Consider the following 22,867-nt stretch of genomic DNA (forward strand, 5'->3'; position numbering starts at 1 on the left):
TTGTTTTTTTACTTCCCCAATAAATCCATCTTTTTACCAGAGACTGTCTCTGAGTGGTGGACTCTTGGAGGGAGGGGAATCCCCTCCCTCCCTCAGACTGAAGGAGTGAAAAATGTATTAACCGGTATTAACCGCATATTCTGCTTCTGTAAACCTGCTTGCTGTCCCCTCGCCCCCACCCCCTTCCCCTTTTCTCTAGAAGCAAACAATATGTCTGACGACAGCTGGGTGACAGAGACCATAGAAACCCTTCCAGAAAGAGCCCCTGGCCCAGTAAAACGTTCTGAGAACTACCCCACCCCGGGGGAACGTTCCAGAATGCTGTCCGGTCACCCTAATCCTAAAGTAATAGGCAGTTAAGAAAAACCAGATGCGAGAATGTCTTCATGGTGTGATCCCGGGGGCAGCGGCGCAAGATGGCCCAGGAGATCCCCAAGATGCACAACTCGGAGATCAGCAAGCGCCTGGGCGCCGAGTGGAAACTTTTGTCGGAGACGGAGAAGCGGCCGTTCATCTACGAGGCCAAGCGGCTGCGCGCCCTCCACATGAAGGAACACCCGGATTATAAATACCAGCCCCGGCGGAAAACCAAGACACTCATGAAGAAGGATAAGTACACGCTGCCTGGCGGCCTGCCTGGCCCCCCAAGGCGGCAACAGCATGGGGAGCAGGGTCGGGGTGGGCGCCGGCCTGGGCGTGAGCGTGAACCAGCGCATGGACAGCTACGCGCACATGAACGGCTGGAGCAACGGCAGCTACAGCATGATGCAGCACCAGGTGGGCTACCCGCAGCACCCGGGCCTCAACGCCCACGGCGCCGCCCAGATGCAGCCCATGCACCGCTACGACGTGAGCGCCCTGCAGTACAACTCCATGACCAGCTCGCAGACCTACATGAAAGGATCGCCCACCTACAGCATGTCGTACTCGCAGCAGGGGACCCCGGGCATGGTGCTTGGCTCTATGGGCTCGGTGGTCAAGTCTGAGGCCAGCTCCAGCCCCCGCCCGCCCCCCTTGGTTACCTCTTCCTCCCACTCCAGGGCACCCTGCCAGGCCAGGGACCTCCGGGACATGATCACCATGTACCTCCCGGGCGCCGAGGTGCCGGAACCTGCCGCCCCCAGCAGACTCCACATGTCCCAACACTACCAGAGCGGCCCGGTGCCTGGCACAGCCATCAACGGCACACTGCCCCTCTCGCACATGTGAGGGCCAGACCGCGAACTGGAGCCAGGTGGGGGAAGGATTTTCCAAGAAGAGTGAGGGATTTTAAATGGGAGGTGTGCAAAAGAGGAGAATTAGAAACAGCATGGGAAAATGAATATCCTGGTAACGCTCTAAAGAAAAAAAAAATCTCATCACAGCAAATGACAGCTGCGAAAGAGAAGAGCTATCCCATCCAAACTCATGCAGAACCCGCGAAGCCGACCAGAAAACTTTTATGAGATATCCTGGACTTCTTTGGGGTTGTGGGGGGGGGAATATTTTTGAACAGAGAAAACTGGGGGTGGGTGAGTGGGGAGGGTGGGGGAACGGACCTTGTATAGATCTGGAGCAAAGAAAACTACGCAAAACTTTTTAAAAGTTCTAGTGTTACAGTAGGAGCTTTGCAGGAAATTTGCAAAAGTCTTTACCAATAATATTTAGAGCTAGCCTCCAAGCGACAAAAAACGTTTTAATATTTGCAAGCAACTTTTGTACAGTATGGAGATAAACATGGCAATCAAAATGTCCATTGTTGGGCTGGGAATATAGCCTAGTGGCAAGAGTGCTTGACTCGTATACATGAAGCCCTGGGATCGATTCCCCAGCACCACATATATAGAAAATGGCCAGAAGTGGCGCTGTGGCTCAAGTGGCAGAGTGCTAGACTTGAGCAAAAAGAAGCCAGGGACAGTGCTCAGGCCCTGAGTCCAAGGCTCAGGACTGGCAAAAAAACACACACACACACACAAAAAAAAAAGTCCATTGTTTATAAGCTTGAGAATTTGCCAATATTTTTCGAGGAGAGGCTTCTTGCTGAATTTTGAGTCTGCAGCTGAAATTTAGGGACAGTTGCAAACGTGGAAAGAAGAAAGTTATTCAGATTTGGACATTTTAGTTGTTTAAAAATGGTACAAAAGGAAGAAAAAATTAGAATAAGTATTGGCAAAACCATCTCCCTGGTCTTGTTTAAAAGGGCAAAAGTTTTAGTTTGTACTAAAATTTTTTAACTTACTGTTAAAAGCAAAGGAAAAAACATGGCCATGCAATTTGACATCGTTGGTAATTTATGATAGCTTTTGTTCAATCCCACCTTTTCATTTTGTCCAGATTAAAAAAGAAAACCAACTTGATTACTGTGTTTGAAATATTTTCTTATGGTTTGTAATATTTCTGTAAATTTATTGTTATATTTTAAGGTTTCCCCCCTTTTATTTTCTGTAGTTGTATTTTAAAAGATTCGGCTCTGTATTATTTGAATCAGTCTGCCGAGAATCTCTGTATATATGTGAACTAATACCATCCTTATAACAGGTACATTTTCAACTTCAGTTTTTACACCATTATGCACAGTTTGAGATAAATTTTTGAAATATGGATACTGAAAAAATAAAAAAGAAAGAAAAACCAGATGCGGCATACATAGATGTGAGTCAAGATACGGAACCAAGAGACCCCCTAGACTTCCTAACCAATCATGTAAGAGAGCATTCTCCAGTAACCAATCCTGTAATGCCAAATGCATATGAGCTCATGTGACCCCTGCTTATGATTTTTTTGTCTTTAAAAATCCCTGGCACCCACTGCGCTGTAGTGCAAGTGGAAGACCGGTTGGAGCTGGAGCTTGCTTTCAATAAAGTCCCTTTGCCTGTGTATTGGGTCTCATTACTCTGAGGGTCGTCACAGGGGTCTCAAATTCTGGGCACTTCAGGACCCCATTACAATCTCTTACCTTCCTTTTTCTTTTCTAATCTGTAGACATAAAATGAGGTAAGTTTAGCTAGGGATAAATAACTGCATTGTAAAAGTGCTCAGTCAATATTAGAATAGATTAATAATTGATAGACTAAAAGATAGATACATAGATGAAAAACAGTAAGAAGTAAATAGAATCAGGCACATGAGAGGAGTGGAGTTGGGGTCAAGGGGAAAGGGATAGATGAGTGACGAGAAGAACGCAGTCAAATTCAAAGTGTATCCTGCAAAATTAAGGAAAGTGAGGGAAGGGGTAGGTTGGGAGGGATGAGTGAGAATGTTAAAAGGACATTAAGATGCATTGTATTCATAATCTGCTCTGTTAACTGGCAGCTCTTTTGTATTAACTATGTAATTAGAAGAAGAAAAGAAGCAGAGAGAAATACAGTATAATACAAGGCAGTACAACACAATCTAACCCTGATCAGCACTTTCCTTTTCCTACTCTGTTCATTTGTTTGGATTTGACAGTGAATAATTCAATTAGGAAAGCAAAAATTAAAAAAAAAAAAAAAAGACAGAGGAATTTGAGATGTACATATGTTAGGGAGGGAAAGCCTGAAGAAATACCAGGTAGAAAAACTTAAAAAAAAATGCATCCAAGAACTTTCACAGTTGTTGGGGGGGGGGGGGGAGGGAGGCAGCAAGCTAGACCAGCTACCACCATTGGTACTGCTTTTAGTGTCACTAGAGAATCCCTCAGGGGACACTGGGATGAGTAGATGCCAGATGTCACCACTGGGAATGTTTTCATAGCCTTGTGCCATTTCTAGGCAAGGGAAGCTCTCTAGGAAAAAAGATCTAGCAGCATTTCACTGAAGGTCCCAGACTGAAGTAGGAACTCCAAGGGACTGCCTTGTAGAGGTGGAATGACTAAATTCAAGGGATTCCAGAAACCAGCCTGAAAAATGAAAAATCCTATAGCCTCCTCCCCTCCCCTACCCCTGGCCCCACACACACAGGCAAAAAAAAAAAAAAAAAAAAAAAAGCCAAGAGGCCAGGATGAGAAAGAGCACGCTTTCAGCCCTGGATAACCCAGAACCCCCAGCCTCATGCAGAATCCACAGCTAAGGGACATCAGGTGTACAAACAGGGAAAAATAAGTAAGGCTCTCTTACCCTCCCCACCTGTAGCTTACATGCTATAGCTTAATCTAAGGAGAGGGAAAATTTTACCTTCAAGTTAGGATTTGTTTATTTCATACAAAGGAGTACTCCAATATCTGGAACAAGAGTATAGAGGCAGGTACCAATGGCAAATGCTTGTAATCCTACCTACTGAGGAGACTGAGATCTGAGGATTGAGGTTCAAAGCTAGTCCAGGCAGAAAGTCTATAAGACTTGTATCTAATTGACAAAAAAAAAATTTTTTTTAACCCTTAAAGTAGTTCTGTGGTTCAAGTAGTAGAATGCTCACCTTGAGCAAAAAAGCTCAAAAGTACCCAAATTCAAGTTCCAGTTCTGGTACATGCACACACACACACCCTCCCCCTAAAAATAGATCTGAAACTCAAAATCATTTTATGAATGTTACCTAAAAGAATAAGCTGTCATTTAAAAAAAATTATCTTTAAGTAGTTGTACAAAGGAGTTGCCATTCAAAAAAAAAGTTTAACAATTCATCCTGATCAGTATCACACATTGCTGATCATAGTTGTTCAATATACTGTTGGGGACAGCTGTGCCTTTAAGAGGCCACAGCTGGCTTTAGCCCGTCCCCACCCCTTCCGCCTTTAACAGGAAGAGAAGCCCCTGCCCCTGGGGGCCAGCACGTGTGCAATGGCGGGGGATCCCAGAAACCCAATCCTTGGGGGGCTGGGTCTCCGCCCATAGATGAAGTCCCCTGACATGGCTTGAGGGACAGCCCCTGTGGCCAACCTGTAGCCCCTCTCCTGTGCCCGCCTTTGGGGGTATATCTGTTGGCTCCTCATTTGAATAAACAGAACGCCCCAGAGGCTTTCTCCGGGATTCCCACACACCCGTGTCTTTCCTTGGGCTGTGGGGCATGGGGTCTTGCAACCACACACGAACTGAGGCTACATTGGGACCCCGCTTCCGCGATTAACCTCTACTGGCCAGGAGGTGTGAGAGAGCAAGGATGGATCCCACACGGAAGAGACAGGCAAGCCCAGGACTCCCTCCCACGTGGATGGGGGGGGGGGGTAGAGCAAAGCGTGGCAAATGGCACCCAATGTGGGGCTCGAACCTATGACCCTGAGATTAAGAGTCTCATGCTCTACCGACTGAGTAGAATGCTCACCTTGAGCAAAAACGCTCAAAAGGACCTGAATTCAAGTTCCAATTCTGGTACATGCACACACACACACACACACACACACACACCCCTAAAAATAGATCTGAAATTCAAAATTATTTTATGAATGTTACCTAAAAGAATAAGCTGTCATTTTTTTTAAAAAAAATTATCTTTAAGTAGTTGTACAAAAGAGTTGCCATTCAAAAAAAAGTTTAACAATGCATCCTGATCGGTATCACACATTGCTGATCATAGTTGTTCAATATACTGTTACTTTCTTACATACATAAAATATTTCACAAAATCTCAGATAATGACAACCAAAATAAAAAAGTCTCAAGTACCCACTGCTTAGATTTAACAATTATTATAATCTGCTTCATTGCTATCTTTTAAATAGTCATTCCAAATACAACTATGACCAACCCCCCCCCCCTTTCTTTCCTCTTTTCTAAGGTAGTAACCTCACATTGACATTGGCAAAGATGAATCTCATGCATGTTCTCATAATTTCTTGCTGTATGTGGGTAGCCTTTACAAGATGTAATGGAGTGAATGGGCAGGAAGAACAAAGGGTAAAAGGGCCACTTCTAAAGAGACCATCAGGGTAGCTGATGAGGGATATAGCCCTTAGCTATGCACACAGACACCCCAGGAAAGAATGGAAAAGGGGAGGAAGAAGAAGCTTAAAGTGAGACATGCTGAAGGAGTTGGGGAGGGAGTTGTTTACCACACAGAAAGTGGTGCCTAGAGAAGCATCAAGTGGCTTCCAATTCCAAGTATTTGCTCTTCCATCATGGTGCTTGTTTCCTTAAACCAGGGATTCAAGGGGGTGATTTTACCCCCTAGAGACATTTAATTATCACAACTGCAGAGTGCCACTGTCATCTCTCAGGTAGGAGCCAAGGATGTCACAATACACAGAGCAACCCCCAAACCCCCTGGTGAAGAATCATTTGGCCTCCATTCAGTAGTGCTGCAATTGAGAGCTTTGCTTTATTCTAATGCTGACCAAAATAAAAATTAAAGCTGGAATTTTCCGATTTTGGAAGGCTGTCAGAAAATCTTCTTATCAGTGTTAGTGGGATTAAAATTGTAAAAGAGAAAAAGTTTCTCCAAAAGATAAAGGCAATAATTTTTATATAATTGACTGTGTGTGTGAGTGTGTGTACACGTATGTGTGTGAAAGAGTTGACTGGAAACAACTGTTTCTTCATTTCCAATCACCATGTAGAATTATTAATACAGGCTTTAGAGTCAGTCAATTCAAATCTTGAAATGCTCAAGTTCGGATCACCCAAAAGACCTCCAGAGACCAAGTCCAGGCAAGCAGCAAAAAGGGCATTTATTTCGAGCTAGCTCAGTCCTCCACACACTCAGCACTCTGGTGACACTAAGAGGCCCTGAGCCTGGGGCTTCCAGCTGTTTTACACATTCTTTGGGGAAGGCAGGGACTTAGCATACATCACAGCATCTTTCAACAAATCAACACACACCGCGGGAAAATTAAAAAACAATTCTAAAGCATGTTTGGTGCATTTGGTGGCAGGAAGGAATCTGGAAAGGGTCAGATCAAGGGACCGGCGCATTTAAAATTGATTGGTTGTTATGCCCAAGTCGCGAGAAGACCACCCAGAGCCAGACGTTCCGAAATGCAAAAGCAAGGCTTTATTCAGGTGAGCTGCAGCCCGGACCTCGTCCTACACACCGACGCAGCGGAGGTTAGGAGGAAGGTCCCGAGCTGAAATCTTACAGGGTTTATAAAGGCAAAAATCACAGTTACAGTAACCAGATGTGCAAGCAGGACTGGGGTGCGAGTACAAATCTGATTGGCTCCAGTCTAGGGACATTCCAGGATGGTCTAGGGACATTCCAGGGCTGTCAATGTGACTGGAACGTCCCCACACCGGTTGGGCCATCTGCGCATTGGGGGTAGTTGTGGTCTGGTGGTTTCGGTACAAACAGCTCTGTTCCTGGAATTTGGGTGGGCTCTGGGTTACTCATAGTTTAATCAATCAACAAAATGGGGGCTGCCTGAAAATGGAGTCATTTTGGCTTTTCATTTTGGTCATTTTGGCCATAGGGGTGTAGCAAGGGGGATGTGTGGACAGCTGCAGGGTTTTGATTAGATATTGGAAATTGCACTCACAGTTGGATACTGGAAATCCATCTCACAAATACTGGAAATCACACTCACTATTAGATACTGAAAATCCCACTCATAATTACTGGAAATCACACTCACAGTCTTCACCGGGAAGCGAGGGGTGGAGGGTAGGACTTACGGTAAGGTCAGTCAGGTACAGAATGGGGTCTTAGTACAATATGGGGTTACTCTGGTCCTTTACTCTGGCTCTACAATTTCACCTTGGTTCAAATCCTACCTCTGTCTTTTATCACTGTGTACAACAGTCAAGCTTCAATGAAGGAAGGAACCACAACAGAGCTTAGGACAAAAGAGGCTGAGATAGAACCAGGACCTTCCTGACTTGTAGAAGAGTCCCATAGGGAGTTGGTGGGTGAGAGGAAAGTGACTACCCAGTGCTCCCAGAGGAGCACTAGCATTGAGCCCAAAGGCAATCAGGGACCTTGAAAGCCCAGCCACTGGCCAGGACAGACAGTGCCACCAGAGTGCCATGAAAATGTCACTCACTGTTGGTGGGCAGCACGGCCATTGGGAGGCAGAATCACAGATCCCTATGTGAGCTGCAAGGAAAACCTTGTGCCTGCTTCACCTCTACATCCAGTCTCCTCAGAACAACTTTCAGAGAATGAACTGCATCCTTCAAAATCTTCCTTTGGGTTAACTCTAACTCCAGACCATGGAAAGAAGGGAGCTTGGAGAGCGTAACACCATCTTAGTCAAGTTGAGGTCATGAAAAACCACTTTAATCAGGATTGGATGAATTATTGGAGCTCGGAATATGAGTTTCCTCGTATTCAATATGGAAATAATATTTACAAATACTTCAAATTGTGAAATTTCATAAGGAAAACACCAGTAAGTAGCTGAGCACTGGTGACTAATGCCTGTAATCTTAGCTACTAAGGAGGCTGAGATCTGAGGATCCTGGTTGAAAGCCAGCCCAGGCAGGAAAATCTATGAGATAATTGTTTCCAATAGTCCACCAAAAAGCTAGAAGTGGCAATGTGGCTCAAGTGGTAACATGCTAGCCTTTGAAAACAAGCCATATGGGAGCTGGAGGTCCTGAGTTCAAGCCCTAGTACCAAAACACACACACACACACACACACACACACACACACACACACATACACACCCACAGAGGCTTATTCTAGTGCGGATCTTCCTTCACAGGGTTCACCTTGAAGGACTTAAATGGTTGTCCTTGACTCCAGCAAGGAGTCTAACACAATTTAGTAAACTGTTCCCTCCATAGCTAGAGCTTTTAAAAAGGAGAGAAACAGAATTTAAAAAAGCATATACTGAATGTGGTATTTTGTAGATGATAAGAGAGTGATGACACTGAGGGGACCACCGCTGATGTTGAGTACTTCTGCGATCTTGCATAAAATCTTAGTCCCGAGCATTCTCCCATTTATGACAGCAAGGAAGCCATTCTGCTCCTTCCTCCCCAGCTTGGGAGTTATGAGAGCTCTTTGAGAGAAAATTAGTATCCTAGTGCTGGGTCATCCTTATTCTCTATAATATTATTGGTTCCTCTCCACGATGAGAAAGGTTACCTACTAAGCACCACTGAATATAGATCTCTGAGTTGGGATTCTAAGGGCATTTTCTCCCTCCTGATGTCAGGCACTGATCAGCAAATAGATCTGTAAAAAGGAACTGTTCACAATTTCCCACGTAGGAGTAGCAACTAGAAGACACAGGGAAGCCTCTTTTCCTAAGAGAGAGACTGAATTTACTGAGAGATAAGAAGTGCTCACAGCTTATATATTAAACTATTATTATGTTTGCTACTGTCACCACATCACTTACAGACCCAGAAAGACATCTTCTGTCAAGGTCTTCTCCAGTGCTTTTCAGACTGTAAACCTACAAATATCGCCTCCTCCTTCCTTCACTCTCATGAACATAAGCCACAGAAAGCATATTCTGCCTGGTTAACAGTGGAATACCAAGTCCAGCTTCATTTTTTAAAAACAGATATATAAAAACCTTATTCAAGATTACAAAGTAGGTGAAAAGTAAGGGCAGTAGCCAGGCATAGATGGCTCACACTTGTATCCTAGCTACTGAGAAGACTGAGAACTGAGGATCATGATTTGAAACCATCCCATGTAGGAAAGTCCATAAAACTCTTAGTTCCAATTAACCACTGAAAGACCAGAAATGGAGCTGTGGTAGAGCACCAGCTTGAGTAAAAAAGCTAAAGGGAAGCACCCAGCCCCTGAGTTCAAGCCCCAGTACTAGTGTATGTGCACATGCACACACATACACACACATGGCTAACGACCATACGATTTCTAGTCCATGGTCCTTCTCTGGGTGCCAACAGAAACCAGACACCCCTGGGTACTGAGCTTTGTCTCCCATGCCCTTCCTCATCCTGCTGACCACACCTGTCAATATAAAAAATTACAAAAGATTTTACAAAAGTTTTACAAAAGATGGAGTCTGAAAAGAGCTTGGGCCATCCCAGAGGACTACTGTGTTTCCATAGTTCCCTCTTTAGTTGTAGCTTTTCATCCTAATCGCATTCTCTTCACCCCTGACCTCTTTTCTTACAAGTCAAGATGAATGGAAAGGCTTTCTGTGGCTCTTTCCTCACAGCATATGTCCATGGACTGGGGGTTTCCCATTTTAGTGGAATGTTGCCTATTAGAGAAAGATTTAAACAAACTGGAAGAAATGAGCAACATCTGTAAACTTGAACTTTCTTTTCCCAGGTGCTCGACTCTAGGGAAGTAGAATTTTGGTACCTATCTGGGGTCCCCCACCAGACACAACTAGTGACCCATTCTTCTAGCATCCCTCATGCATTCATCTGATTGAAACCTTCAGACCTAGTGCCAGCCTTTAAAGGACAACAAAAAGATCATTCTTTTGGTGGTATCTTCTCTTTCATAATTTTTTAAAGGCACTCTCACTATACAGTGATCTTAAACTACTCAATTCTGCTTCTGCCTTCCAAATGCCAGAAATACAGGAGTATATTACCACACCTGGTTCTTTTGGCTTGTTCTTCCCATGCTATCTCTCAGCTTACTCGTGGGTGCAGGCCTCTCCCATGGCTGGCACTGACCACTAGGGCTTCATGCTTAGCACTGACCCTCTGAAATTCACCTCAAATACCTTATATTCAGATAGGCAATGAAGAGCTATAATTGTTTGCTAGGGTTTAGACATTCTGATAATGTCTTGGATCACTTAAGTTGCCACAATAAAATACCACTGACTGGGTGGCCTAAACAACAGAAAAATTTTTTTTTCTCAATCTCTGGAGGAAGGAAGTCTGAGAGGAGAGCCAGCATAGACAGACTGGTGAGAGCTTTCCTCCTTGGCAAACAGCAGCCCCCTTGCTCTGCAGGAACAAGATTGAGAAACATCTCTCACTTTTCTTATTTTTATAAAGCTACCAGTCCTATTGGATTAGGTCCCTACCTCATGACCTTGTTTAACCCTAATTACCTCCTAAGATATCTTCCTCCAAGCACAGACAAAATGAGAGTTAAGGATTTCATATTTTAATGGAGGAAGACACAATTCAATCCATAGTACTCAATCCATCAGTACTCAAGGCCAATCAAAACAGACATGGTTCCCACCCTTTTGGGCTACCTAAACTTGTCAAAGTAGTTAACCTCTCTGGGCCTCCATTTTCTCATCTATGGAACAGAGATAAGAAATGATAGTTCTATTTTCATCCAGTCACTATGAAGATCTAAGGAGCTCTTATGTCTGAAGTCTGCAGGAGGAATTGGCACCAAGAAAGCATCTAATATATATTATTTCTTCTTATGATTACTGTTTCTAGAAAAATAGTACCCCAGTAATTACAAAGACAAGTGTACAACTCCAAGTAGTTCAGCAAAGGTGAGGCTCACTGCCCAGAAGGTCCTGAATGGGGTAGCCTGGGGAGGAAGCTGAGGAGAGAGTCTTTAAAAAGTGACCCTCGAACTGAAATCTGAAGGAAGAGTAGACAGTGATGTGCCAAGAGGGAAAGGAAGGGCATCTGGGCAGAAGAGATCCAATATGCAAAGGCCTTGAGGAAGAAAAATGTATAAAGAATTCAAAGAACTCAAGGAAGAGTGTGGGCTGGGACAGAATGTGTGATGCCAGGGGAGCCAGGAGAGTGAGGGCAAAGAGGCAGACCCACTGGGGGCTTTGAGGAGCTTTCTTTATTACAACACCGGAAAGGCCAGTGTGAATTCAAGGGCAGCACTGGCATTTATTAGATTGATAATGTGGCTCTATTTGGCAGATAGAGGATCTGCATTTACAGAGGGTCTCCCATTCGTTCCTTTGCATTCAGTTTGCTTCCTAAAGCTCTAGGTAGTGACTTAATTCCTTGAACTGCATGCCTTGGGGGCCCACAGGGCCTACCTTGCTGACAGTGTTGTCCAGTCCTTAACACAAAATGCATACAGCTTCAGCAGGGTGGCCACAGGCAGCACTCATCTGCTATTCTGGGTCATAAGATGTGGACAGTTAAAACAGAAGATTTAGAAGATCATTACATCACAGTGACTGACCAGACAACAAGCCTTCAAAAGACAACTCTTGATGAAATAACTCAATAAACTTTCAGAGATGGCAATTTCCCTGCCCACCCCCACCCCCCACTTCAAGAGACTGAGTAGATATAGCTAAGTCCAGATCCCATCTAATTATGTAGTTTTTTAGGGTCCTCACACAAACCACTATCTAACACACTATCCAAGGACCCTTAACAAAGGTGCAACTTACAAACAATGATGTGTGAAGGTGTAAGGATCCCAGAAGTGAGGTTCTGGTACCAAACGAAGTACACTGCTACCCATCTACTCCCAATCCCAACACCCCTACTAAGACTGGCTCTAATATGTTCCCTTGCTCTTCTTCTCAATTCTCCTCCTCCTCTACCAAGTGGTAGAAATTGTACCTCTATTCATAAATGAGCTTCTGATTCTGTATTCTATTTCCTCTTACACTCTAGTATTATTACTCCAATCTGAGTTTTCTAAGCTCAGGGTAGGTTTATTTCAAATTATGTCTTCTTGAAGACTCAGAATAAAAGCCTTTATCTCCAGTGCTTAGTTCTCACAAGTCAAAAGAACTTGGCTTTCAGATTGTCATTCCAGTTGTGGACTTTCAGCACTCTTCTAAGTTGTTAGTAACATCTTTGTTCTATGCTCTGTCCATCTTCCACTAAAAGAAAGAAAATTACAAATTTCAATGGAAGGAGAGAAATTTAAGAAAACCAATTTGAAGCATTCAAGGATTTGAGAAAGCAAGAATACTTAATTTTTTTATAATTTGGGTTTTTTTTAGATTAAAAAATTTTTATTGTAAAAATGATTTACAGTGGGGTTACAATCGAATAAGGCAGGTAGTGAGTACATTTTCTTTTGAACAGTGTTACCCCCTCCCTCGTTGTCTCACGGTATTTCCCCTCTTGATGCCCCCTTCCCCAAGTTTTATAGAGCATTTCAGACATAGTGTCTAGTGGGTTTCACTGTTGAATTGGTCCCTTTATCCCACTGTTTCTGTGATTTGATCTTTAAAATGCCATCCTGCACCATTTTAAGTCTGAGGGACACTACTCAGTAGAGAAATAGGTACTCTTCTGTAAAGGATCTCTCTTCTAGTAAGCATGTTTGACTGACTTCATCAGAAATACAATACAGGGGCTGGGGATATAGCCTAGTGGCAAGAGTGCCTGCCTCGGATACACGAGGCCCTAGGTTCGATTCCCCAGCACCACATATACAGAAAACGGCCAGAAGCGGCGCTGTGGCTCAAGTGGCAGAGTGCTAGCCTTGAGCGGGAAGAAGCCAGGGACAGTGCTCAGGCCCTGAGTCCAAGGCCCAGGACTGGCCAAAAAAAAAAAAAAAGAAAAGAAATACAATACAGATAGCACACTTAATTTTTTGCAGAGTCCTACTCCAGTCATGCATACTGTTAGGTACACGCAGGAAAAATGGCCCCTTCTCCATTGCCTTCCCTTGGGGCACATGTGGCCCTTTCCCTAGAAGTCCCTGCCCAGCATTCATATCCCAGGTAACTGGCACACCTTGGAGCAGTGGGAGGCCCCCAGGCTCTGAGGTCTTTGGTTTGGCCACACCTCCTCCCCACCCTCTCCCTATATATCAGTCTCATCATTAGTTGCACCCCTTTTAGCCCCTTGCCCTTGCCCCTTATAGCCTTTCCCTTGTCCCTTGCCCTTTTCCCCCTTCCCTTCTATTTCCCTTCCCCTGCATCTCTTGCATCCCCTGCATGCCTCCATCTTGTGCAGTCCAGAAGTATGCTCTTCTTCCCAGTAAACTCTTTTCTCCCTGAACTATATGGTGGTCTCCTTTTACTTACTTATTTCTCCTTTCCCTGAACCTACATACTGGTGCTGACACCCAGGAGGGGCTAGTGTCTCTTTCTGAGGGTTAATTTGCCTCCTGACCACCCCACCATAGACCCAGACTACTGTAGGAGCCCTGCATTGGACTTCTTACCCCTCCACTCTGCCCCCACCCCTCCACTTCTGGTGAGTGACTCTCTTTGTCTCTCAACACAGCACCATGCCAGGGGATCCCCTATACCTCTTGGGTTAGTCACCTTCCCATTTCGGGCATGCTTGAATCAAGAATGCGACTCTCATTCTAAGAGACTCTGGGTGGACAGGGACGCCTTCCATCCATACCCTCTTTAAGCTTACCAGACTCCCTCCCCACATTTCTCATTTCAATGGGGTACTATCACGCTCCTCAGAACCAGGACATTTCTTTGGGGTGTCTCCTACACTCTCTAAATGTCCTTTCACTCAAGGACTCTATAAAGCCAAAATGCCTTCTTTTCATTGCAGTGTATGCTAAAGAAATGGTGAATGGCCAGAGGTTTTATACATTTAAGTTCTCCTCATTCTCCTTGCTCTGACTGGCTGACTCCTGCATTTCCTTTCTCATAAGCCAACCAGCCATTGACTCTAGAAAGGTAACTCTCTCTCTCTCTCTTTCTCTCTCTCTCTCTCTGTCTCTCTGTCTCTCTCTCTGTCTCTCTGTCTCTCTGTCTCTCTCTCTCTCTCTCTGTCTCTCTCTCTCTGTCTGTCTCTCTGCTTGTGCCCTTGAGAGCAAGAAGCAGGCTGGGTCCTGGGACTCCCTCTGGGTACCCTCTTGAAGGCTTAAATTCTCTTAGCTAAAACTGTCTCTCTCTGTCTCTCAAGAGCACCCACATTCTCTTACTGTGTGCTCCTGCCTTTCTGCTTGTCTGCTTGCTTGCTGATAAGAAATGTACTCTCTTTACATATGAAACTAACCCTTCTGTACTTCACTTTGACAATAAAGAAGGAAACAAAAAAATAAAGTTCCACCAAGTTTTCTTACTATCATGAAATTCACCATCTTAGCCACATGGTGGTTTTTTTATGCAACCCGCACCCCTCTAGCAAATGTCCAAAGGTCAATCTGTATGCTAAACTAGATATTTGCCATCTTGGCCACATGGTGAGTTTTCATGAGATTCCCCTCTCCACCCACTAGCAAAGATCAATCTGTATGCTAATGTGTCTCTTGACCAAAATTGTTTTAAAGGTTTTCTAATAACTGGCTCCACAAGCCAAAGGAAAAAAAAGTGGGCAGTTTTAAACTCAAGCCACAAAGAAGCTTATCAGATTTTGGTGTGAACAAATGTGTCTAAGAGTTATGATCAAGAAATGTAAAGAAAGAGAAAGGAATTGAGGAAACAAAAATGGTTTCTTTGGATAAGAAAGGATTTGGAAAGTAAGAATTGTCTTAAATGTTTGTTCCAAAATGGAAAAATTGAGAAAAGTAAGACAAACCCCAGAAGGTTTGAGTAAGTAGCAGATGGTATGAGTATGTCTTGAATTTATAAAATAGAGCTTATGAGTAAAGTTAGTAAAGCTGGCATGTAATTAAGTTGGCTATAATTTAAATAAGGTCAAGATTGGTACACTGATATAAAACCAGCATCCATCTATGAAAGTAATTGTGCACTATTAAGTGTGTCAAGTTTTAATATGTGTTTCCCAAGGATGTGAGCTGCCATGAATAGAGAACCATTCAGTTACTAATAAACAGTTTCAAATAGTATCCAAAAGTACAACATTCAATTAAAAATTAACTAGATTGTTTTAAAACTCTCATCATTGCTACTGAGTTTTGTCATTGCACATTTTATCCTCTGCAGCATTTGGTCAGACCCTCAGAGGAATAAATAACTCTTGCAAGTATTTAATGGTCAAACTTAACTTTTATTCTTTTTTTCCCCCACTCCTGGGGCTTGAACTCAGGGCCTGAGCACTGTCCCTGGCTTCTTTTTTTGCTCAAGGCTACCACTCTGCCAACTTGAGCCACAGTGCTCACTTCTGGTTTTTTCTGTGTATGTGGTACTGAGGAATTGAACCTAGGGTTTCATGTGTATGAGGCAAGCACTCTTGCCATTAGGCCATATTCCCAGCCCCTTAACTCTTATTCTTAATAATCTCATGGTAAGCACTGCTTAAAGACCATTTCTATTGATCTCCGTGTTGCTTCAACTGGAAAAGGAAGGGCAAAGACTCATTTGATCTGAGGATCACAGTTCAAAGCCAGCTGAGGCAGAAAAGTCCCTTTGAGACTCTTATCTCTAATTAACCAGCAGAATGCTGGAAGTGGTGCTGCAGCTCAAAGTGGTGGCCTTGAGCAAAAGAGTGGCTAGCCTTGAGCAAAAGAGCTCTGGGACAGTTCCCAGACCCTAAGTTCAAACCCTGTAACTGACAGAAGAAAAGAACCACACACACACACACACACACACACACACACAAAAACAAACAAACAAACACCAACTGGGACAAGGCATCTCAGCAACAAGTACCTAGAACTCCATGACAAAGCTAATTCCAGAGACAAGGGGTCATGGAGAAGAGGGGATGGTGTCAGGTTCTATTACATAGAGGTACTCTGTGTCTGTCTTTTAAAAACTAAACAGAGCTGGGAGATGAAAAGAAAATAGTCTTAATAAGCATGCCTATCTAAGTTCATACCTGTCATTCTTTTAAATGGACAGGAATTTATAGTGAGACTTAGACTCAGAATAGTTTGTCTTGATACCTTCCTGGGTCTTTTATCCATACTCTATAATCCAGATATCTATAGTCCAATTATAGGAAATGTTCAAGACCTCCCAACAGTCCCTTAACCACTCCAATCCAGCTGCTGACTATGTTTTTCACTTGTCAGTGGTGGGGCTTGAACTCAGGGACTGAATGCTGTCCCTGAGCCTCTTTGTGCTTAAGACTAGCACTCTACCATTTGAGCCACAGCATCACTTCTGAGTTTTGAGTGGTTAGTTGGAGATCAGAGTCTCATGGAGAGTTTTCTTCCCAGGCTAGCTTTAAGCCAATCCTCAGATCTCAACCTCTTGAGAATTACAGGCATGAGCCACTGGTACCTGGCTCTGACTGCTTATTCTTAAACAGTCCATAATGCTATCCCCTACCCAGTTGCCAGATGTTAATTAGTCAGAAGTAGGGTAGCTAGGGACATTTTCCACCAGCTCTAGGACCACCTGGAATGCAGGAGGTAGGAACTAGCCAAATAATTCAATTTTTAATTTTCTGCCCTGAGCCCTTCCTTCTGCCATTTGTGTGCCCTCTAATAATATTTTTTATTGCTCAGCCCCTGCCTCATAAGATGTCTTTCAGATTTCATCCATACCCATGTTGACTACCAAGGAATTCTTACTGCTGCCTTCTTCCAGATCAGATGACATCTCTGCTTTGTACTCCTAAAGATGATGCCCTTTGCCAACAGGAAGTAGCCAGTAAGCACCCCTTTATAACTCTCACAAGGCTAGAATATTAGGTCTGCCTGGGGAAAATGGCCTCCTCTGTATTGTTCTCCCCTGATGCACATGTGGCCCCTTTCCTAGAAGTCTCTGCCCAGCACTCTTATCTCAGGCAACTGGTACACCTGGGGGCAGTGGGAGGTCCCCCAGGTTGAGAGGTCTTTGCTTCAGCCACACCGCCTCCCTACCCTTTAGCTATATATCAGTCTCCATAATTAGTTCTGCCTCTTTATCCCCTTGTCCTTCCCCTTGCAGCCTTTCCCTTGCCTCTTGCCCCTTTTCCCTCTTTCCCTTCCCTTTCCCTACCCCTGCATCTCTTGCACCCCCTCAACACCTCCATCTTGTGCAGACCAATAGTATGCTCTACCCTAATAAATTCTTTTCTGAACCTTTCACTGAATCTAACAGTTCTGTAGAGGTCATGGCTGAATTAGAGTGATCTTGGAACCTCTCAGCAGGAAGTTTTATACTTGCTGTCTAACCTACTGTCCTGAATTACTCATAGAGATAGCTGATTCCTCCAGTAGATTTGGATTTTTCTTATTTCTTTCATGGTAGGCTAGAAGTATGTGATGCACATGGACTTGAAGCTAGTTGAGAAGTTCAATGCAGCTCTTCTTATTCTCCTCAACATTGACCCAGGGGAAGAGCATCTTTTAGATTTGTCTTTCATGAAAGGAAAAGAGTTTTTTTCACTAAATAATGGAATAAGGAAGAAAGAACTAAAATGTTCTCACTCCAAGCCACTGTAATTTCCTCCCTTTGCCAAAGACAAGAGAGAGAGAAGGTCTTGCACTTTGACTTGGAAGCCATCAAAGATAAACTTAAAGCTCCTTAGGTCATGTCAAAGTTGCTTAGATAGCTAGAAGGTTATTCACCAATTTATAGTTCACAAAAGTTGTATGACTGTCCATCTCCTCAGAGCTTGTTATATCAGAATGAGAGAATAATTTCTTGACTAGTTAGACCTTTAGATCCACTTCTTAGAAGTAGATATTGTTATTGGCTCAACTGCTTTCTCCTCAGTGAGACGTGTAATAACTCCAGAAATTAATATCATAATAGGCTCTGTCTTTAATGTCTGTGGGGCTTTTGTCTGTGGAAACAATCACTAGTATTTTGTTTTGTATTTTGTTTAATGATCAATTCATTATACTTGCATATCAGGGAAAGTGAACTCCGAAGGCCTATTTTTCTTGAACATTTAGATATTGATCACATTTGATTAATTCAATCCCCTTACACAATTTGAACAGTAATTACAAATTTATGATGACTGAGTCTTTTGAAAGACTTCAGTGCCTCTAGGAACACAAAAAACATGCAAAAGTACTATGATTACTAAACTATTTAAAATCATTTCACTAGAAAATGACTCTATAAATACTCACATTATGACTTTAAGACTTTTAAGAAATTTATCTTTCTTAGAGATTTCAATTTCAATTCCTAGGATTTCAGTAATTTTACCAGATACTGTTTAACTTATTCTTTAATTTCTATTTTTATTTTCAATTTTGCTGAGGTAATATTGGTAATGAAATTATATATAAGGTATATACTATAAGTTGATAGGCATGCATCTGTGTAATGATTACTAAATCAAGGTAATTATATGTCTTCGTGTATGTGTATGCACATGCACACATGAGTGCATGTGTATACATGCACACTTGTGCAATGGTCTTGGAACTTGAACTCAGTCTCACACGCTCCCTTGGTTTTTCTTCTCAATGCTGGTGCTCTAATACTTGAGCCATAGCTCTACTTCTGACATTTTTGGTTGTTAACTGAGGATAAGAGTCACACAGACTTTCCTAGCTGAGCTGGTACTAAACTATGATTCTCAGATCTCAACCTCTTAAGCAGCTAGGATTATAGGCCAGCCACTGCTGGCTTTCGATCAGAACATAAGACCTATTCTGGTAATCCATTCTCTGATCACTAGGCTGTACCCATTTTTATTATAGTCTCACTTACTGAGTTACTCGGAATGCTTATTATGCGTCTTTCATTTTTCAGGTTAGGTATCATTTTCAAAATTGAATGTAGGAAATACATTAGCTAGACAGATCTATGATATATAGAAAAATAATTTTTAAAATAATGGATTTACTCATACAATTACAGAGGCCTAGAAATTTCACAACCTACTACTCACAAGCCGAAGAGTCAGAAAATTCAGTTGTATATTTTCAACCCAAGTTCAAACATTTAAGAACTAGAAACATATAGTTTAAGTCCCAGTCCATGTTTGAGAACCCAAGAACCAGGATCTCTGATTTATAAGTGCAGAAGAAGATAGATGTTCTAGTTCAAAAAGAGAAAGTTAACTTACCTTCCCTCTGTTTTTGTTTTGGGGACTATTCTCCTGAGTACCCTCTTTTATCTTTTATTGCTCAAGGCTAACACTCTACCATTTGAGCCACAGCTCACTTGTGGCTTTTTGGTGGTTAATTGGAGATAAGAGTCTCATGGACTTTCCTGCCTGACCTGGTTTCGAACTGCAATCCTCAATCTCATTCTCCTGAGTAGCTAGGACTACAAGCATGACCCACTGGTGCCCAGCTTGATACATAATTTTATAATGCACTGTTAGGCTCTCTTCTTGAATAATGTTTATTGTTACCTTGATAGTTGATGATTGGGCTCTTGTTCTATTTTACTAACATGTGAAATTATTAATACCAATTAGTCTTTCCTGTTTAGAATGTTGACCTTACTTTTTTATTTTTTTGCCTTACTTATAATTTTGGTTGATTTTTCCTTGTGTATACAGATAAAAATAATGTGTCTATACTGTTAAATAAATATTACTTAACTAAGTATAGAAAATACTGGTATTCATGCTTCCCTATTTGACAAAACCAGTAAATATTAAATATCTATCTACATTCATCTGTTTCTGTATTATACTTCCCTTTTGACATACTTTAGATTGACTTTCTTTTACAACTATCACCATGAATTATTACCTTCCCCAAATCCAACTAGTTTCAACTGGCCATCTTCATTATTACTATCATCATTTCCATCAACAATATTTTATCACCCCTCAAATAACATATTTTTTACTTTCACTAGTATTACCAAAATTATCATTGTTTCTTTGTAGCAACAAAGAGTTATCTTTGTGACATCTATACACAATGAAATAATATTCCATCATTTTAAAAAGAATAAAATTCTATCATTTTTAGCAATATGGATGGAACTGGAGCAAATAATGTGAGGTAAAATTAGTCAGACACAAACAGTGTGTGTTCTCTTACACAGAAGCAAAAAAAAAAAAGGTCTCCTAGAAGTAGAGAGTAAAACAGTGGCCATCAGAGGCTGGAGAGAGTGTGGGAAGGGGAAGAGGATGATTAACATGACCTGGGGGCAGATGGATAGGAAGATTCTAATCTCTGCACCACAGGGTAACTATGGCTGACAACAAGTAACTGAATATTCCAAAACTGCTAATAGAATGGATTTTGAATATTTGTAGCACAAAGAAATGATAAATATATTTGGTGATAGAAGACCAATTACTCTAATCTAGTGATTACACACACACACATTTCGATATATATATATATATATATATACATATATATGCATATATATGTGGATGCATCTGGTACTTGGTATATAATGTGTAATAGTTAATGGCATATCTATATCTATATATATAGAGAGAAATGTGATACTGCAGTTAATAAATGTGTATAATTACTATATATCCATTAAAATAATATATATCCTTAGTTTTTCTTATTCTAAGAAAATGGCTTTCAACCAAGGACAATTTTCCCCCAGCAGACATCATGTAAGGTCTGGGGATGTGTTTAGTCATCACAACAGAGAAGACCATATGTGTTTGGGGGAAGGGGTTGCTACTGGCAACTGGTGGGTAAAGTGGGTTGTTGCTGAGCATCTATAACATGAATTGACATTGAGCCTCAAACAAATAGTTGGGAAATCTTTCTATAATACATGGAATCAAATAACTTGTAGCAAATTTTGCTTCTTTTGTAAGTTCTAAGAGTTTGAGAGATCAAAATTTGAGTGTTACAGTTATACAATACAGTTATTGTGGGACAAGTATGATGGTGCTGCTGTTGTTACAAAGATGATAAGAGTTTTAAAGGTCGAGTTCAAGTTTCACATGTGCAATGTACCTCATTACTCTGTGTACATCACCTTTTGTATGAGTTGATTTCTCAGCTGCTAAGACTTTCTCCTAGATGGGTGAAAGTGTTCTGTGATCAGTTCAAGAGTGAGGCTTTCAAGCTGGTTTTTGTTAAATGCCTGTAGTTCATGAAATGTTTCCTGTACTTTCCTCAATCCTACAAAGCAAACATGAAGAACATTCTTGGTACAATATAGTACCTATAGATAAATACTGATTATAGCCAGCTCTTAGGCTGGCTGTTCAGAAGTTATGAAAGTAGCCAATCTAAAAAGAAAATAATAGCTTTGATCTTTAGAATAATGAAAGAAACATTAAATACCCATCTATGGAATACAAAAAAAAATTCCTATCTCTCAGACTATATTTATCAACTTTGGACATTTCTGCAATAAAATGTCATACATTCACAAACATTTCTGCTATAGAGATTCTTATTTTAAAATATGACATTTCTCTGCCTTCTGAAAGACATATACCATTATACCAACAGGAAAATAAAATGGACATGAAAGTCTTAAATCTTTACTCTTTAAATACCAAAATCTCTCCTCTCTTTTTTCTGCCTCTGTCTCTCTCTCTGTCTCTGTCTCTGTCTGAGTCCCTATCTGTCTCTGTCTCTCTCTCTCCTCACTTACTTTTCTAGTCTTTAAAGCTTGTAAGTCAATATCCTCTGTGGGATGCTTGTAGTTTAGTCTTTCCCAAATTGAAGAGGAGGAAAAGAATTCAGTTATATTTGACTCCCTACTAAAAAAGATATTTCAAGCCAATTTATTGGTAACCAAGCCAATCAAGGCTACGAATGGAGCCTTCCCCTGTAAAGATGAGACAGAATGAGCCCCAATGAGTATTGGCATTGTTCTCTGGCTGGTGGGTTGCAAGTTAAAATGGGAATCATCCATGTTCTTTTACTTTTCTCAATTTTTCTTTTTTCATCCAAGAACTGAGACAAATATTCATTATTTTCATCTTTTGGTGAAGTTAATACTTGAGCCATAACTCTACTCATATGTTTTCTCCATCTCATATGGAGAAAACAGTAGCAGCAGATGAAATTATTAGGCACTTGTAGTAGATAAGCATAGTATTCAATATTTACAGGACTAAGATGACTTGCAAGTTGTGACCACAGAATTACAAAAAAAGAAAATATTCAAGACAGGAAACAAATCTAACCTACTTGTTACCTGTTAGTTATCATATCAATATAAACGTTATTTACAAATTAAACCTCCATTCAATGTATATTAGATAAATTGATCATTGAAGTGAGAATAGCAAATTGTTATAAATTTCAACTAAAAGTAAAATCTACAGTTATTAAATAATTTTGCATCATGGAGGATAATGTTACACTGATTGATGGTTACATAGTAGATAGGTAGGTAGACAGCTGACAGATAAATAATAGATGGACAGAAATGTATAGATAAAGACAGATGATAGATATGAATAAAAATATGCATAATGGATGATATAAAGAGATGATTTACAGGTAGATAATTGATAGAAAACATACAA

General features: G+C 41.6%; 1 pseudogene; it reads left to right on the forward strand.

Moving 5' to 3' along the window:
• The first annotated feature begins 386 nt into the window (after positions 1-386).
• Positions 387-1,209, forward strand: LOC125352292 (annotated as a pseudogene).
• The last annotated feature ends 21,658 nt before the right edge of the window (positions 1,210-22,867 follow it).

The sequence above is a fragment of the Perognathus longimembris genome, chromosome 6 (genome assembly GCF_023159225.1).
Source record: "Perognathus longimembris pacificus isolate PPM17 chromosome 6, ASM2315922v1, whole genome shotgun sequence".
Classification (NCBI taxonomy): domain Eukaryota; kingdom Metazoa; phylum Chordata; class Mammalia; order Rodentia; family Heteromyidae; genus Perognathus; species Perognathus longimembris.